Raw genomic sequence first — 20,976 nt, forward strand, 5'->3', positions numbered from 1 at the left:
TAATGAACTGTTATAACTGTGTGTATATTTTGTTGGACACATAGTTTCCTTTTTGCAGCTAGATGTCTGTTTCATTGCAATTTTGTAATATTGTAACTTTATCACACTCTCTGTCCTGTGTAGCTTTGATGCTGTCAGAGTGCTGGCTGCTAGTTTCTCCAGCTCAGTGTGTGCTTAATAATTTTTAATTAATTTACAAGGTGTGAGACACCTGTAAGGGGGTGGGGATGGCACATGAGGGGTATAAAGGTATGTGTTGTATGCTTTTCTGTTAATAAAGCCGGACGACAGTGGCACAGACCACTGAAACGTTGCTGTTACATCTTGTGTGAGGTGTGAAACTTCATTTATTTCACTGTGAGTGCCACGTCTGTATGCTGTGAATCGTCTTGTTCACGGAGGCACCGGTGGTTTGAACTGTTATTTATGGAGAATGCCGTACCTGCTGCTGTATATATATATATATATATATATATATACATACACACACACACACACACACACACACACACATATATATGTGTGTGTGTGTGTGTGTGTGTGTGTGTGTGTGTGTGTGTGTGTGTGTGTGTGTGTGTGTGTGTGTATATATATGTAACAGTAGAAGAATTGGCGCCCAGGGGTCGTATCAACACCCAATAATTAATAGGACCCTTATAGGATTTCACAAATTTAACTGATCAAACATTAGAACATAATGATAACATATTTCTTCATAAAATGTATTATAAAAACACAATGACAGATTCAATGTCCATAATCGCACAGAAATAGTGTAGTGAGTTTCTCCCACAATTGACACAATTCAGTTGCTGCACTGAGGAGAAATGTAGGTGAATCTCTACAGTCTCCTCCTTCTCCTTATTGTAGATTCGGAGGTAGCGTCATAAATAGAGATAAACCAACGCGTTTCGTCTTGTTCCAAGACTTCATCAGGAGTAAATCTACAATCGTGGGACATTTTACTCATACAACATCTTTAGAAACTCTAATTAAAAGGAGGAACATATCAAAAAGAAATGTGCAAAACATAGCATAACAGAGCAAAGAAAAAAAGGGGAAAAAAGGGGAAGAGGAAGACATCAGAAAATACTATGATTTCTTCATAAAACATACCTCAATTGATTGGTAAGTATTGTCAAATGAATAAATAAAACAATGAAAAAAATCGTCCTTGAATGCTTGAAAAAGACCCAATACACCACTGGGACTTATGATGCGTAGTCTGTCAAGCCTAATTGGAAAATATTTAATTGAATTACATTAAATACATACGTCATTAACTTGATAATGTTACACACTTCATGATGACCAATTAATACGTCTGAGTGATATAACACGTACCTTGTAGGTCAAATACTTGAGTGTGATACTCAGATACTCAGGTATGGGAGAAATTCATATGGGTATGGAACCTGGCAAATTCATTAATTGATGTTAATTGATATTAATGTTAGTCGGTGGGACCTCACCCACAACACATATTTAAACCATACTTAGGGCTAAGGGGTAGTCTCATAATAAAAATAATCTCCATAGATATAATTAGGAGAAATGTATAAAACACCAATAAAAGGTAGATAACCATGACTTTGTCATATACCACTTTTCACGCCAAAAAATAAACATGTATACATCTATAAATCAAGTTATGATGTTAGAAGTTAGGTTGCTAATAAATAATTATTAAATAATTATAAACATTATAGTCTATGATACATTACCAAGTAATACAGAGACAAATAGATAAATGGGGCCATATTCAAAATGGTGCCATAATCAAAAATGCTATGTGTGCAATAAATATTTAAAATCCTTACCCTCCAGTGAAACAGTGGTGGTAGCCCAGTATCTGTGTTATGGAACTCTGAACCAGGATCCACACTTAAATAGGTGGAAAGTGATGACATCACTTCCCTTGTTAGTGTGGTTGGTGCAATAAAACGAAATAAAAATCTCCTAAATGGTAAACTTTATTAGTCTTATACTACTCTAAACAAAAAATCCTATTGGCTAAAAAAACAATAAATTAACAAATACCTTATAAAAATAATTATACATTGGGAATAACCCCTGATTGATATAGTGTCCCATAATGCTCTTCTATACCATATGTTACTACGTGATTGAGAGGTGTTTGATTGATGGTGTTGAACATCCAATAGAGGGAGTGCGGGTGGGATAAACACCTTCCATCCTAATGTGGAGTGAATACTATAACCTGAAAATACCATAGGGAACATAACATTAAAGCTCTGCGCAGCTACAAACGTGTTGTAGTGGTAACACAATCCCCTCACACGTGTCCGATCGTGACTGATCCACCGCTCTCGTCCCCTGCATGTCTCATAACATGTCGCTGGAACGAAACCATTTGCGTTCCAGTGCCATGATGGCTTGCGCTCCACGGGGCCGGCGGTGTATTTCCCACCACGTGACTAAACCACATGATCGTTGGACATGTGATCAGAGGTGGCCAATGGCTATTATGGACCAGGTAACGTTGGAAACCAAACGGCCTGCGCAACTGTGTAATCAGTATAGAACCTATGGGGATGCAATTACTAGTTTACAAATAATGCTCACCCTTTTTTTAAAAAAATGAACAGATTTATAAGACAATATAGAAATAAATATGTTACAAAAAACTGTTAATAAATTATATTTATATTACTTATATGGTCTGTATAATAGCGCCATCTGTATTTCACTTATGGAAATGCGGCTAGTGGTACGATACATTCCATACATGCATCTTGATGTTATAATATTATAATTGGTAATGAACTGAATTCATTATGAGGTGAACACAAACTAAAAGGGATACCTATCTATCCCAAGCGTCAACATCAAAAGGTGTATCTACCTTAAATCAATGATGTGTTATAGCCAATATTGGAACTAGACATTGGCTGTGCAGGCAGATACCTCAAAGAATAGGACACCATCAAGAAATAGTCCCCATTTGCACACAATACACACAAAGTATTAATTGTTACAGGCATCCTAAAATATGGTGGAAAAATCCCATTCCATATACAATTGCTAAAGACCAAGGCTACGAAAATTGGCATGACCCCCCCCCCCCCCCCAACCGCCTCCGCCCAAGTTTTAAAAAAGGGAGGTATAAACTAGTTACAATCTACAGACACTATGGAAATGTAACCAAAAAAGGTTTCTAACGCATGAGACATGTCAAAGAATGGCATGACCCCCCCACCTTAGTGCAAACAGGGAGGTCGGAAGCTGATAAATTCTACCAACACTATAGGAAATCCACCATATCAATGCTCTCATTTAACCCACTCGGGATGAGAGTATTTATATAGTATAAATCCAAAAGGATTCCCTTTTAGCTAAATTTAAATCCCTGTCTCCTCCTCTCTTATCCTCTAATACATGTTCTATGACAGTGAAAGTAAGGCCTTCAACATCCGAATTATGTTTCTCTAGGAAATGTCGGGGGGGGGGGGGGGGGGGGGATGGCTGTGGTTCTGAACCTTATTTTTGATGTTACGCAGGTGTTCCTGTATTCTTATTTTCAGACACCTCTTTGTCTTACCAATATAAGATAACTTGCAACCACAATCAATCTTATAAATATCATAGTTGGTATTACACGTAACAATGGTCTTCAACTTGAAGATTCTCTTGTTATCATCTCTCCAACAGAATCCTTTCCTATCCACGAACCGGCAACAGTTGCATTTGTTACAAGGAAAAAGCCCCGATCTCTTCATTAGAGGATGTTCATTTGGAGTATCGTCATTGTGGTTACCAATCTGGAGTTGACTGGGAACAAGTATACTCTTGAGGTTCTTGGACTTCCTAAAGACAATATTGGGTCTATCTGATAAATGGGGTCCCAATATTGGGTCTTTAAGGAGAAGGTGCCAATGTTGATTCATAATGCATTTTATCTTCACATTTTCTTGGTTATACTGCGTGATGAATTGTCTCTCAATTCAGTATCTTTCCTTAGTGTTTCCTTTTATTTCCAATAGACTATTTCTGTCAATTTCTGATGCTCAGACTTGGTCTTTTCGTAAATCCACCTCTCTGTAACCTCTGTCGATGAATTGTTCTACCAAAATGGACGATTGTTCCCAATCTTCCATGTTGCTACAGTTCTTTCTGATTCGTACGAATTGAGAATACGGCACCGTAGTTTTCCACCTGGAGAGGTGGCAGCTATTGGAGGGTATGAAACTGTTGGCATCGGTTTCTTTAAAGAAAGTTCTCGTGCTGAGAGTACCATCAACATCAATGCTCAAAAGGACATCCAAATAATCGATAACAGATGGATGTTGTTTATATGTAAATTTCAGACTATAGAGATTAGTTTGGATTTTAGAAATGAAACTTGCCAAGATCTCGACCTCACCATCCCAGATGAAGATCAGGTTGTCGATGTATCTCTTATAGAATTTAATGTTGGTACACCTATAGTCTCCGTCAACGTAGATGGTCTCACTCTCCCAACTGTCTATATAAATATTGGAATACGATGGGGCAAACTTGGTCCCTATCGCTGTGCCTTGTTTCTGTAGATAATGTTTTTCTTCAAACTCGAAATAGTTGTGGTTTAGAATAAACTCGATACTTTCCAATAGAAAGTCTCTCTCATCCTTACTGACATTAACATCCGTAAGTAGAATTTTGCTAACTGCTTCTCATCCCTTGGTATGGAGGATGGAGGTGCATAGGGCCTGGACATCAAACGTTACCCATCTGGATGTGGGCTGCCACTAAAACTCTTTGAGAATTCTTAGAAGACTAGTTGAATTCTTCAAATATGAAAGCTGCTTCTCAACATACGGCTGAAGTTTCAAATCCAGAAAATGCGACAAATTTGATGTTAGGGAATCAACCCCTGCCACTATCGGTCTTCCAGGGGGCAGAGTTACACCTTTATGTACTTTGGGCAGATGGTAGAACACAGGAATCCTAGGTTTTTTATTATACAAATAATCAAACTCCTCCTTGCATATAACTCCTTTACTTCTGGCACCATTCAATACAATGTGGAACTCTTCTCCAAACTTTTCTGTTGGATTTCCTTCTAACTGTTCGTAAGTTGTTGTGTCACTAATTTGACTCATGGCTTCTTTTATATATGCAGTTCTTTCCTGGATTACTACAGCTCCTCCCTTATCCACCGTTTTGATAACCATTTCATCATCTTTCTTGAGTTGTTTGATAAGTTGTCTTTCCTGTGGAGTGAGGTTGCCACAATATCTGTCGTCTTGGATTTTTAGCTTCCTGAAATCTTCTTTAATGGAGTCAAAAAAGAAATCAATGTGATTACCTCTGGACTCAACGGGATAATACCTAGATGATGGTGTCACTAAGGGTTTATTCTTAGGTTCATGGTTCAATTTAGGTATGGGATTTTTCAAACAATGTCTCTTCAAAGTTAGACTTCGTATGTATTTATTTAGATCTACAAATAAATTAAATTTGTCTACATGTTGATTGGGAGCGAATTTTAGACCTTTATTTACTACCGAAATCTGTGAGGATGATAATTCCTTTTCAGTAAGGTTGATGATGCTTGACTTAGTGGTTCTTGTAGGAAGTTGATCGCTCTTCGTTTTTTGTTGGGCGATCTTTCTTCCACCCCTTGTCCCTCTTCTCCTGGGTGCAGCTGTCTTTTCACTCCTTGGGGGGAATCCAAACGAGTATAAAGATGTTCCTGTTCTTGGAGATGCGGTAAACCTGCTCTCTTTCTTTCCACTAAAAAAGTCCTTCTAATGGGGGAACTTGGTTGTTCGTATCGGTTATGTTGTATATACCTTGACGTTTCCCTACTGGGGAATATAGGGATTGATAGGAAGGTTTTCTTCCGTATCTACATCTGGGAGACTTGTTGGAACTTTTTCTCATACCATCGTCACCCCATTGTCTTGAACGATAGATGGAAGCATATTCCCGTCTGGGGTGAAACACTTCATTGTCATAATCATCTACTTCTCTTCTCCATCCACCCTGGTCTTGATGCCGTCTCTGATCCGGTTTGATACTACCATTATTACTCCAATCATGTATTTTTCCACTGTTGTAATCAAGTTTGTCTATGTATGTATATATATATATATATATATACCAGGTGTGTTGGAAAATCCAACAGAGGGCACTCACCAGTCCATAAGAGTATAAAGGTTTATTGATACATTATAATCACCAATAGTGTGTCGACGTTTAGGTACCATCATTTAAACACAGGAGACAGCTGTGAACGCTGCGCCACGCGTCCGGAGCTACCGGAAATACGTCATCCGTATCACGCGTTACCATGGCTACAGAATTGAATCCATACGCGTCACCGGTAACCATGGTCGCGCGGTGCACATTTTAGTGATGTGCTAACCGCGCATTAAAGCGTGTCATACTAGTTATTCGTAGCCAGGGTAACCACTTACAACTAAAGATTACAAAGCCTGGAAGTGCTAAAAAGACGTATAAGTCTAGATTGCGCAGCGTTCACAGCTGTCTCCTGTGTTTAAATGATGGTACCTATTTCGGTGATATGTATTTTGATTCTTGCTTGCTCTGTGAGTCCAGGATGTTATATTATATACATAACGGGGGGTTCTTGAATCACACTGCAGGTATTCTATTTGGGTTGATTACATTGTTGATTGATATTTGATGGGCTATATAAGGGGACCCGGCAGGCAGTGTCAGTATGTGTGTAATTGGCATGCTGTTTTGATGTCTCCATTGATTGTCCTGAGAAAGGCCCTAGGGGCCGAAACGTCGACACACTATTGGTGATTATAATGTATCAATAAACCTTTATACTCTTATGGACTGGTGAGTGCCCTCTGTTGGATTTTCCAACACACCTGGTATATGTGAAACCCTTTTGGGGTTATCATGAGCAGCACCCCATGGTGACGATTTTTTGGACGTGAGTGCGGACATTTCTATGGATATATATATATATATATATATATATATATATATATATATATATATATAGGAATAATGAAGGAAAGCGCCTGGGTAAAACTAATAGAACACGAAGGTAGGAAGGATTTTCTTTTTAGAAACCTTTTATACAACACACCTCATCAATGGAATGAGTGGCAGCTATAGTACAGTGTGTGGATAAAGATAAAAAATGAAGTATATAAAAGCGCCTAATAGTGTTGGTGAAAAAGTATGTGCATTCAGGTGTAATAAGTTATAACAATAAGTAACAACTTAGCTTCGAATAATTTCAGGCTGATGACTCTTAGAGGCAGGACATGTGGAGAAAAAATGAAAGCAACATACTGTGTACTGTTTTTTTAAAATAAACCAATAATTTTTACAGCAGCTCAAGAATTAGGAATTTTTGCTCATTCCAATAATTTTCAAGAGAGCGAGTTAAAAAACAAGCAACAACAATTTTAATAAACAAAATCCTACCACAGATGCAGGTAACCAACATACAAAAGTCTATATAAAAACAATTCATATATCCGTAAATGCAGGTAGCGCACGTACAAGATTGAGAAATAAAAGCGGCTTATCTGTCCACATGAAGAGAGTCCAGAGAGTGGGCAGCAACTCTCTGTTTTACAAATGCAAGTAGCAGACGTACACGGATATAATTAAAATAGGCAGTTCATCTGTGCTTAAGTATAGGTAGCACACGTACAGGATTGAAAAATCAAAATAGCTTATCTGTCCATATGTGGGGAGTCCAAGGGGAAAGTAGACAAGGCAACCCTATCCTATGCCACTTATTTGAAGGTTCAGCTATCTTTTGCCTAAGGAAGCAGATCTGCACGTGCACTTTTGACTGAGACACTTTTTTGACACTATTTGCACTTGGTTTTTATGTGGATTACAGCACTTTAATTGCACTATGTCTAGCCCCAGGGTGGAAAGCGACAGGGGCTGCAGAGGTATGCAGGCTGACCTCCTGGAATTGTACAGTTTCATGGATGATGATGCGGACCGTCTCCTGTTTAAAGAGCGCTGGGCAGGTCATGAAAAGACCGGGTCCAGTGAAGACATCTATCATAAGCTTTTAAAACTAAAGCGCAGGGAGATTGACTACCTCTTACATGGCATATCTTTGTCTGAATACTACAGGGAGAAGTTAGTCCCGAGAGGATTTAGGGTGCGCAATGTGCCGACCATCGGCCGATTTAATCCAGACTTTTGTAAGAAATGGATCGGCATTCTCAATAAGTGTAGTATGGACTTGATGTTGCTGGTAATCGAGGAGTCGGGCAGGGAGCTCACTATAACACGTGAAAGGATAGCTGTGTTTGAAAGTGAACACTCTCAGACATTACAGGAGGATACAAGCCATGATTGGCTCACAAAGTTGAAAGCTCAATGTGAAAATTACCGTCGGGACCTGGTGAAATTCAAACGAAATAAAGTCGCTATAGTCAAGGAGGATTATGACTCGAATAAGGTCTATAGATGGCTCATGAGCAGTACGCCAGGGGAGCATAGACTATATAGCGCCAGGGCCAAAAACAGCTGGCGGAGAAGGAGAGACCAACAGCGAAATACCTCTGTCACCTCCAACAGCGACTATGAGTCTACCCATCTGGAATCTGAGGGCCCGTCTCCGGTATCTAGGGTCCCTTTGGGGCCCCCCAAGGAGACCGCATCCGGCCAGGAGAAAGAAAAAGGCCGTCGAGGGCGCCCACCCGCAGGGGCGGGCAGAACACAAGGAACCAGAGGAGCCTCCACAAAGAGAAGTTGCTGATCTACAACCTCTCCAATAGAACCCTTACTGAGGATGAATGTGGGGTTCTTGGAAAGGGTCTGTCCTTTGTCCCTACCAACCACCATAATGAGTTAAGGTGGAAGGTAGATCTGCACAAATTTGCACGCAAGCTTAGACTTAGAGAATTCTACCAGGATCATCAAGCCACATCGGATGTTCCACACATGGATCTTGTACATCAGCAATTTTTAAAAACCAGACATAAATCTACGTTTGACCCGGTCTCGGGGAATTCTTCCATTAAATCTTTTGTTCGCTTATTAGATGAGTCTATGGACAGGTTCAACCAGGTGGACCATAAGGTTAACTGTAATATGACCAGAACAGAACGTATAGCTCTCGAGAACTTGAGCAGGTACGAGGACATCATTATCCGCCCCGCCGACAAAGGCGGGGGGATAGTGGTCCTCGACACCGAGGCATATAGGTCTGAAATTTATAGCCAGTTATCCAATGAGGACACTTATGAGCTGTTACATCAGGACCCAACTCAAAGATACAAGAAGAAACTTGATGATCTGCTGGATGAGGCGCTTCTTAATGGAGTGATCACCTTGAAATTATGTAAATCTTTAAAACAGGATCATCCAGAGGTCCCTGTATTTTTTACAGTCCCCAAGATGCACAAGGACCCCCAGCATCCCCCAGGCCGGCCTATAATCTCGGCCAGAAACTCCATTTATCATCCAGTATTGGTGTTCCTGGACAGTATACTTCAGCCCCTGGTTATGAAACAAGATACTTTCATTAAGGACACGACAAGTTTCCTCAATAAATTAAACGGCATAGGCGCAGTGCCTGCTAATACTCTTCTGTGTGTAGTAGACGTTTGTAACTTGTATACTAGTATACCGCACGCAGCGGGCCTGGGCGCCATGAGGGAGTTCCTCTTAAAGGAAAATGTGGAGTCTCTGAATCATGATTTCTTTTTAAAATTGCTGGAGCTTACACTGACCAGGAATTATTCTTTATTTGATGGGCGGTTTTACCGACAAGAAACGGGGTGTGCAATGGGGAGCAACGTCTCCCCCTCGTTTGCTAATATTTTTATGTTTAGGGAGGAGAAGGAGGTTTTTTTCAACAACCAAGAATTTGCACAACATATTGCACTTTTTTCCAGATTCATAGATGATTTATTTTTTCTATGGACTGGCCCCCATCAATTATTTCTACAGAGTCTGGATGCCATTAATTCCGCCAACTCCTCCATCAAATATACGGTACAAGTTAGTACTACCTCTGTGAACTACCTCGATGTTCAAGTTTCACTAAAGGACAATATCGTCACTACTAGTCTTTTTACAAAACCTACGGACAAGAACACGTTCCTGAGAGCCAATAGCCACCACCCCAGGTCCCTTAAGAAGGGCCTGCCGCGCTCTCAAATGATTAGGGCTAGCAGGATTACTAGTGATCGCTCTAAAATAGAGGGAGTGTTGGATGGCATGATCAACAAATTTGTGGAGAGGGGGTATGATTTTAAGACACTTCAAGCACAAAAGAGGGAAGTTATGTCTATCCCTAGAAACAATTTGCTGGTTCCAAGAGAGAAAGCCCAGAAAGCAGTATTACCTTTTGTTAGTCAACACAATACTTTAAGTACGGTGTTACCCAGGGCTGTGAGGGCGCTTTGGCCCCTGATCTCCACTGATAAACAACTACACAGCTTAAAGGACACCCGGCCCCTAATGTGTTTTACCCGGGGTAGGAGCATCAAGGACCAGGTGGTCCGAACGGACATTACGGGTTTTCAATCAAAACAACCAGTTCCGGGTAGCTTTTTAAGCAGACCCCCAGGATGCTATAAATGCCTGAAGTGTACCACGTGTTCCCATATGATCATAGGAACCCGGTTCAAGCACCCGCCTGGGGAAAGGGTGTACTCCATGAAGCATGTATTGACGTGTACACTAACACATGTGATATACATCATAACATGTCCATGTAAAATGTACTATGTGGGCAAAACCAGTAGGACATTGAGAGAGAGAATGGCCTTACATAGGTCGGCCATTAAACAAGCCCTGTTGGGAAAAGGGGCGGACCAGCCAGTTGCAAAGCACTTTGTTGAGAAAGGTCATGATATGAGGGACCTTAAGCAATTTCTCATTGACCATGCCCCTAAAAGCATTAGAGGGGGAGACCGAGAGGGGAAATTGCTGCGCCTGGAAGCCAAGTGGATATTTGAATTGGACACTATTAGCCCACGTGGCTTAAATGAAATTATGCCATGGAATGTATTTTGACTATATGACCAGTATTGGTGGTTATCAATCAAGGGTCCAGGGGAATTGGTATGATCGTCCATTGTGGAGCAGTTGCGTTGGGTTATAGTGATTCATAGTAATGAGAGTTTATTTTAGTACCAGAGGGGTTAGGGTGACCTATATAGCACTGTAGAATTCTTTAAGGATGTATTATATGGGGATCGAGTGCCCTATAGATATTGATCTTTTTTGCACAGCACCATGACACTTTTTTCTTAGTACTGTGGGGTTGTGTATGAAAACCGGTATAGATATACGGGTTTTTGCACATTCAACAGTGGTCGGTATTCGGCATGGGTAGCACGCGGCACTTTTATCCGAGCACTTTACCAGTTTCTATATCTGGTCTTTATAACATTTCAGCGCTTTTTTAGCACTAGCGGGGTGTGTAGCACAACCAGGAGGTTTGGGAAGTGAAGGCATCCCCAAGAGATGAGCAGCATATGGCACGTTTAAGGTTAATACTTCAACACATTAAAAAAAAAAAAAAAAATTAAATTTTTTTAATTTTTTTTTTTTAAATCTTTCAATAATATAAAAACTTTTACATATTTTTCATGTGGTCAGGTAACACTGTATTTGCACTGGGTGCACTTTATAAGATTTTGATACTATAGATGTATCTGGTCACGACACGCTATGACGGCAAACACCCCGTTGGCACGATTGATATGGACCAGGGTGCATCTTTATATTTGACTCTGACATAGGGGAAGGGTATGTTTGACAGGGGAATATGGGCCATTGACTCACGGCTGTACTCTTTTGTGGGGGTTTGTTGCCTCCCCTACGATAGGGACTACGTGTCAGTGGGGCTATAGGTTTTCATGCATTAACCACCTCAGGGGAGAATGACAGTATTAATTAAATATACCTAGCGAGCAGGGATTATGTGTAGTGTAATCGATAAGATTCAATATCAGGTAGATGAGGACATTTAGGTACAGGCTGATGTTGTGATTGTTTTATATATTGTATGTGTATCTGGTAGTATTGCGGTGGATGGGAGCTGTAATCCATGTAGCTCACTTTGTTTACATTCCAGCGCGGACGGAACGCCGCGCCGAGCGACCTGGTTTCCATGGCAACCCGACGCGGCACCTTGGATGACGCGGTTGAAGGCGCCCGAGCCGGGACGGATACGTCGGGACCCGGACGGCGCGATGCACGGTGGCGGGCTTCTAGGGGTATTTAGGTAAGTGTATTCACTTTTGTTTGTTCAATGCACCTTGACAAAGGGGCGGCTGAGCCCCGAAACGTTGGAGCTTGTATGTTGCCATTTTGAAATATAAAGTTTTCACTTTTCAAAACTCCGAGTGCCGCGGCTTGTTTTTGGATCTGTGGTACTACTGGAACTGAGGGCACCGGAGTATACTATTGACGTAATGGGAGTGCCGGTCTAAGGACTTTGATTTTATTATATATATATATATATATATATATATATATATATATTATAATATAAAGATTCACAAACAGACTGCACATACATAACACAACACACTGTAAAACAAATACAGTGCACTGCACAGTGCACACATACATTACCCTGAAGCTGCAGAGGACACAGTGAGGAGGACATATGGAGTTGCTATGCACGAGCAGCAGCTCCCTCTCACTGACAGACGCTGTGTAGGGAGACTGCTGGCAAGAGCTCCCTGCAGCGGTGGCTGCGATCGCTAATGCGATCGCGGCTTTTCTTGAGACGGAGACACAGCTGTCTCCGTCTCTAAAAAGCAAATTCAGTCCATCGGGGGGGGGGGGGGGGGTTCTGTGCAACCATAACCCCCCCCCCCTCTGCGCGCTACCGAGGGAGGGGCCCATGCGCAGACTGCAGGTGGGCCCAATCCTCTCCATGGTGCAGCAGACTCTGGCATTATACCAGAGTCTACTGCGCATGCGCAGGTCTCTGGAAACATGGCGCCCCCCATATTCCGAAGACCAATTTCGCTACTGCACAAGCACCACAGCCATTTTGGCTGCGATTTTCGCAGTGGCCGCAGCGGCCAACGCTGGATTCCGAAAAGGTAAGTATTTAAAAATGTGGTGTGGGGTTTATAGAAACGCCAATGCATCAGATGTTAATTATGAAAAGGCCTCTCGGTATGGCACAATAGCGAAAAGAGACCTGAAAATAAAATAAAAGAAATATAAACCTGGAATTACAAGTTCTTGGCTGAGTACAGAATGAGTTTTCCCAGCTCTGCTAGAGAGGATTTGTAGCTGCCAAGAAGGTGTGATATCCGCATGTGATCCATCCACCTGTAAATGCATAGGTTACTGTATTTTGCTTTGCCTAGCAAGATAAATAGATTGCATTAGGTATTAGCATCTAAAAGGGCTCCAGTGCCACATGTGATAAAACATACCTACAGTATTTGTGCAGCACAGCCTTGTATATGTATAATGTATCAACATTAATCTTCCTTTCCATAAAGTACAGGAAAATGGCGCACATTACATGTTAATCACTTATCTTTCTCCTTCAGACATTTAAAGGTCAATTACAGCCACTGATTGACAGTAATCGCTGACAATGTATGTATTTAGGGGCAATTTATCAAATTGATTTCACTGACGTTTAGAGGCAATAGGAAATGTATTCAGGGTTATTTAACAAAAAATAATAATATATAAAAAATGATACAGCTGTGCGATACTCAGCCCCCCGGATATACGTACTTGCAGGCAGAAGTGACTAGACTTACTTCATAGTCAGCCAGTTGGGGTGCCCTCTGAGTATTTCCACGTATCACGTGCACTGCACCTGGAGCCCACTATCAGTACAACAAATATATTAAAAAAATATAAAAATAATAAAATAGTTTTAAGTATTAAAAATGCTTTATTTGTAGAGCAATACTTTTTTCTATGTACTGCATATTACATCTCCATACCTGAGATGGCAATAGCAAAAGAGAACAGACGGTGATGCACATACTGCTACTATCTTTGATAAATACTTCCTGAAGCTGTTTCAGCGGGTGTGGTATGGAAGGTAGATAGTAACTAGGTCGACAGTGTCTAGGTCGACCACTATTGGTCGACAGTAACTAGGTCGACAGGGTTTTTAGGTCGACCGGGTCTTTAGGTCGACATGGACTAGGTCGACAGGTCAAAAGGCCGACATTAGTTTTTTTATGTTTTTGGGTGTCGTTTTATTCGTAGAGTGACCGGGAACCCCAATTAGTGCGCCGTGTCCCCTCGCATGGCTCGCTTCGCACGCCATGCTTTGGGCAAGGTGCCTCGCTTCGCTTGGCACAGATTACCGTTCCAATCGTAGTCCGCGTGGATCGTTAAGTATGAAAAGGTTAAAAAAAAGAAAAAAATCATGAAAAACTCATGTCGACCTTTTGACCTGTCGACCTAGAACGTGTCGACCTAGAGACCCTGTCGACCTAGAAACCCTGTTGACCTAGTTACTGTCGACCAATAGTGTCGACCTAGTTACTGTCGACCTAGAGACCGGATCCCGTTTCAGCATAGCCAATGCACTGTCCACTGCTGGTCCCAGTGATGGTCATCGCATTCTGCAATCATTGATAAACAGGAAGAGTCCGTAAGTCCATTGAAAACTAACACCCCTGATGTATTTAGAGATCAGCTCATATTGTTATAAAGACCTTTTAAGCTTGGTACACACTGGCCTATATATCAGCCAGTGTGTACCCAGCACATGTGATGTGTGTACGGCAGCACACATGATGACCAATATATTTACAAATATATTGGTACATCGTTCTGTGTGTACGAGTACACATGCTGCACCAGCCAGTGGTGATTGACAGCACAACTGGGCGGGCACATGTAAATACCATCCCAGTTTGTGACGTCAGTCATGACAGATCGGGCAGTGTGTATGCACAGCACACTGCCTGATCCGCCTATCGATATATCTGCAGATCCATTGATCACTGCATCGTAGAATTTTGTATGCAGATTCGGATACTCAGTTACACTCAGATATACAAGTGTTGAATATCAGATTAATAAACACAGTCTCCTGATGCATCCTAGTTGCATCTAATCATATCATTTTTGTAAAAAAACAAACAACGCTTTGCAGTTGGAAATGGAGGGACCGCAGTGGATGTTGGAGATATCTGCTGCGGTCCCTCCTTGTTAAATCCTGGGGATGGTTAAAAATTGCGGGTGCCACATGAAAACTGGTGCTTTTGATGGATATCTTGCAAATATTATTTATTTTATTTAATATGCCCCTTAATGAGATAAAACATTGACTTGAAGTAGCTTATGTGTGTAAAATGTATACTAGCTCTATACAGTATTGTGACCTTTAGTGAAAGCTGGCCATGCTTAATGTGACTACCTTTAAGGGGATACTCACGGAGCGATCGTTGCTTAAAATCGAAATAATCTGACTAGATTGCTTAGATTGTAAGCAGTGATCCCTTCGTGTGTACCCCCCACAGCGACAGCGATGCGCGGCCCCGCGCATCGCTATCACCGGTGCTAGATTGGCCAATCTAGCAGGTTGCTCATCTCACCGCTGGGTGAAATGAGCGCCCCCCCCTTCCCCATCTCCCCCCGCACGCTCAGCACACATCACGCTGTGCTGAGCGGGGGGAGAGATGTGTGCTGAGCGGTTCGCTCAGCACACATCTCTCCCCAAATCGGGCCGTGAATACAGCCCTTTTGATTGGTGGACATTGTAGTAGGGCCAATGATCATACCACACTTGAATACATAGTGTGATTTTTAATCTGTGTGTTTTATCCTATATCACATCCCCTTTGCAAGCTTTCTAGTTATGGGGGTGTATATGTGTCCCAAATATTAATAAGAGATCCTTCGTACTACTGTGTTACTGCCTAAAGGTTCTGGCTAATGTTCATTTGGGAGTTTGGTATTTGATAAGTATGGTATAAAGCCACTATGTCTATGATATAAGGTTCCATCTGCTGGTAAACTGATGTACTGCAGCAGTCCAGACAGCATGTTACTTGTTAATAGGGGTCATTCCGAGTTGTTCGCTAGCTGTTTTCGTTCGCAGCGCAGCGATTAGGTAAATAAAAGCGGCAGTTCTGCGCATGCGTATGGGGCGCAATGCGCACGCGCGACGTACTTTCACAACAGCCGATGCAGTTTCACACAAGGTCTACCAACGCTTTTTAATCGCACTGCTGGCCGCAGAGTGATTGACAGGAAGTGGGTGTTTCTGGGAGGTAACTGACCATTTTCGGGGAGTGTGTGGAAAAACGCAGGCGTGTCAGATACACACGCGGACGTGCCTGGGGAAACGCAGGCGTGGCTGGCCGAACGCAGGGCGTGTTAATGACGTCAAAACAGGAACTAAACAGTCTGAAGTGATCGCTAGCTAGGAGTAAGTCTCGAGCTGCTCAGAAGCTGCACAATCTTTTTTTGTAGCTGCGCTGCGAACCTTTCGTTCGCACTTCTGCTAAGCTAAGATACACTCCCAGAGGGCGGCGGCTTAGTGTTTGCACGGCTGCTAAAAGCAGCTAGCGAGCGAACAACTCGGAATGAGGGCCAATATTCTTTGCACAATGTGATCAGATATTCTGATAAAAAATAAAATAAAAAAAATAAACACCAGTGATAACAGTGGGCTCCACTCATTCTAGTGTGTAAACATTACATTCAGCTGTGTGTAATTATTACATAAGAACAAGCAGAAGTTGCCATTGTTTTCTGTGAAGATAGCAATGGACTTGTTATAATTAGCATATAACAGTGCTCCACACGTGGCCTAAAAAACTTTTTCATCGGACCAACCAACTTCTCTTCAACTCAAACAGTTCTGGAGTCACAGAAGTAGGCGGATACTGTCTGTCTACTTCCATTGTTAAATAAAAATAGAAAATGTTAAAACACAAAGGCCTGCCCAGCTGTCACTTTAATTGTAATGCCATCCAGCCAAAATGTCCCGACCATGGGGGTCATTCCGAGTTGATCGCTAGCTGCATTAGTTCGCTGTGCAGCGATGAGGTAAAAAACGGCACTTATGCGCATGCGTAAGCGGCGCAATGCGCAAGCGCAACGTAATTTTACAACGAACTATGTCGTTTCACACAGGGTCTAGCCAGAGGCGTCACTATGGTTGGTGTCACCCGGTGTGGTAACTCATGGTGTCACCCCCCATGGACCTCCTCCCCTATCACACCATAAGGAATCCTGGCAGGGGGAGGTGATGGGGCGGCGACGCACCGTTTGAGGGGCGTGGTCCGGACAACGCAGACGTTTCTGGACCATTTGTCGGGCGGGCCGCAGCGGTTGCATGACGGCACACGCAGCAGCTGCGACCCAAAAGATGGCGGCCCGGCGACTGCCTTCACAGCTAGGCTGCAGAAGCAGAGGGCTACCCGTAAAATGAGAGCGCATCTCTGTATAGCAATGCACTCGTGTATAAGCGGGGGGGGGGGGGGCGGACATAGCATGTGGGGCGGCCTTGCCCTGTGCTGGGCGGCCCCCCCTCATGCTAGAGAAAGCAGTTGTAGTTTTGCTACTTTTAGGGGGAGATTCAAATGTTTGAAAAGTCGGTTGGGTGTCTGTTTTTTCCTGTCTATTAGATAGGAAAAACAGACTCCCAACTGACTTTTCAAACAATTGAATAGCCCCCTTAGCATACTAAACCGCAGCTCATCTGGTGAAATGTGGTGACATGTGGGGAAATGGGGTATCATGTGGGGATATGGGGTATCATGTGGTGTCTTGGTGGTGATATGGGGTATCATGTGGTGTCTTGGTGGTGACATGGGGTATCATGTGGTGTCTTGGTGGTGACATGGGGTATCATGTGGTGTCTTGGTGGTGACATGGGGTATCATGTGGTGTCTTGGTGGTGACATGGGGTATCATGTGGTGTCTTGGTGGTGACATGGGGTATCATGCGGTGTCTTGGTGGTGACATGGGGTATCATGCGGTGTTTTAGAGCTGACATGGGGTATCATGTGTTGTCTTAGAGGTGACATGGGGTATCATGTGGTGTCTTAAAGGTGACATGGGGTATCATGTGGTGTCTTAGAGGTGGCATGGGATTTACTTGGTGGTGGCACTGATTAACCAATTTCCCCTAAACAGCAACCGCAAACATATCCCTGTCCAAGAACCCATTACTGAAGCCCCCCCCCCCCGTTTCCGTGCATCCATTACCCCATCTCTCCCCAATTCATTATCAATCCCGCCTCCCAACACCCATTAGCACATTAATTCACCCACACTATCACCTCACATAAAGCTCCGCTCACACAGCACCACCCATACTACGCTCAAACAGGACCCATACTACGCTCACACAGCACCACCCATACTACGCTCAAACAGGACCCATACTACGCTCACACAGCAGCACCCATACTACGTCACACAGCACTCATACTACACTCAAACTGCACCACCCATACTACGTCACACAGCACTCATACTACACTCAAACTGCACCCATACTACGCTCACAGAGCAGCACCCATACTATGCTCAAACTGCACCCATACTACGCTCACACAGCAGCACCCATACTACGTCACACAGCAGCACCCATACTACGCTCACACAGCAGCACCCATACTACGCTCACACAGCGGCACCCATACTAAGCTCACAGCACCCATACTACACAGCACCCATACTACTCTCACACAGCACCCATACTACGCTCACACAGCACCCATACTACGCTCACACAGCAGCACCCATACTACGTCACACAGCACTCATACTACGCTCACACAGCAGCACCCATACTACGCTCACACAGCGGCACCCATACTAAGCTCACAGCACCCATACTACACAGCACCCATACTACTCTCACACAGCACCCATACTACCCTCCCACAGCACCCATACTACGCTCACACAGCACCCATACTACACGGCACCCATACCACTCTCACACAGCACGCATACTATGCTCACACAGCACCCATACTACACGGCACCCATACCACTCTCACACAGCACCCATACTACTCTCACACAGCACCCATACTACACAGCACTCATATTACGCTCACACAGCGGCCATACTACGCTCACACCGCACCCATACTACACGGCACCCAAACCACTCTCACACGGCACCCATATTACGCTCACACAGCACCCATACTGCACTCACACGGCACCCATACCACGCTCACACAGCACCCATACTACGCTCACACAGCACCCATACTACATGGCACCCATACCACTCTCACACAGCACCCATACTATGCTCACACAGCACCCATATTACTCTCACACAGCACCCATATTACGCTCACACAGCACCCATATTACGCTCACACAGCACCCATATTACGCTCACACAGCACCCATACTACGCTCACACCGCACCCATACTACACGGCACCCAAACCACTCTCACACGGCACCCATATTACGCTCACACAGCACCCATACTGCACTCACACGGCACCCATACCACGCTCACACAGCACCCATACTACATGGCACCCATACCACTCTCACACAGCACCCATACTATGCTCACACAGCACCCATATTACTCTCACACAGCACCCATATTACGCTCACACAGCACCCATATTACGCTCACACAGCACCCATATTACGCTCACACAGCACCCATACTGCACTCACACGGCACCCATACTACGCTCACACGGCACCCATACTACGCTCACACAGCACCCATACTACACGGCACCCATACCACTCTCACACAGCACCCATACTATGCTCACACAGCACCCATACTGCACTCACACGGCACCCATACCACTCTCACACAGCACCCATACTACACAGCACCCATACTACACTCACACAGCACCCATACTACACAGCACCCATACTACACTCACACAGCACCCATACTACACAGCACCCATACTACGCTCACACAGCACCCATACTACTCTCATACAGCACCCATACTATGCTCACACAGCACCCATACTACTCTCACACAGCAGCCATACTACACAGCACTCATACTAAACTCACACAGCCCCAATTAGCTCCCCCACCTAGCACTCAACCCAACAATTTGTACATCCCAATGCCCATTAACACATTCACCCCCATACAGACACACACACACATACATTTCATAAATCGATTCTGCTCATCGTGGAGAATTTACAGAAGTTACCTGGCATCATGCATCAATATCAGCAGCAGCAGCAGCAGCAGGATAGTGTGGGAGGCGGAGCTTGTGTGTGTCACTGTCTGGCTCAGTCAGGACCCGAGTGGACTCTGGAGGAGAGGGGAGGGGCGGCCAGAGCACTGCCTGCACGGCTCTGTGGCTGCTGCCTGCTGATCTCACTGACAGGTGAGAATGTCGGGCTTTAGGAGGCGGGGCCTGGGAGGAGGGGGTGTGGCCATAGCCGTGGACCATACTTTGTCTTTGTCAGTCAGGGGATGGGGGTGCGTGCGTGTAAGTGTGCGGCTCGCTTTGGTGTCACCCTATTGAAGGGTGACACCCGGGTGCGGGCCGCACCCCCCGCACCCACCTCATGACGCCACTGGGTCTAGCGAAGCTTTTCAGTCGCACTGCTGGCCGCAGAGTGATTGACATTAAGTGGGCGTCTGGGTGTCAACTGACCGTTTTCAGGTAGTGTTCGAAAAACGCAGGCGTGCCAGAAAAAACGCAGGCGTGGCTGGGCGAACGCAGGGCGTGTTTGTGACGTCAAAACAGGAACTGAACAGTCTGAAGTGATTGCAAGTGCTGAGTAGATATTGAGCTACTCTGAAACTGCACGAAAAAAAATTGCCGCCGCTCTGCGATCCTTTCGTTCGCACTTCTGCTAAGCTAAAATACACTCCCAGTGGGCGGCGGCATAGCGTTTGCACGGCTGCTAAAAACTGCAAGCGAGCGAACAACTCGGAATGACCACCCATGTGCACTGCAGGGGAGGCAGATGTAACATGTGCAGAGAGAGTTAGATTTGGGTGGGGTGTGTTTAAACTGAAATCTAAATTGCAGTGTAAAAATAAAGCAGCCAGTATTTACCCTGCAC

At 43.9% G+C, this 20,976-nt stretch overlaps 1 long non-coding RNA gene across 1 annotated transcript; it reads right to left on the reverse strand.

Annotated features, from left to right (window-relative positions):
• Positions 1–686: 686 nt before the first annotated feature.
• On the reverse strand, positions 687–20,316 carry LOC135057644 (uncharacterized). The gene is made up of 5 exons (XR_010244255.1): positions 20,109–20,316; positions 13,716–13,784; positions 1,345–1,415; positions 1,117–1,234; positions 687–944 (listed from the first exon to the last, which is right to left on the reverse strand). It is a non-coding gene; the product is annotated as an uncharacterized LOC135057644 (long non-coding RNA).
• Between the last annotated feature and the right edge of the window lie 660 nt (positions 20,317–20,976).

Source organism: Pseudophryne corroboree, chromosome 3, assembly GCF_028390025.1.
Source record: "Pseudophryne corroboree isolate aPseCor3 chromosome 3, aPseCor3.hap2, whole genome shotgun sequence".
In the NCBI taxonomy this organism is placed as follows: domain Eukaryota; kingdom Metazoa; phylum Chordata; class Amphibia; order Anura; family Myobatrachidae; genus Pseudophryne; species Pseudophryne corroboree.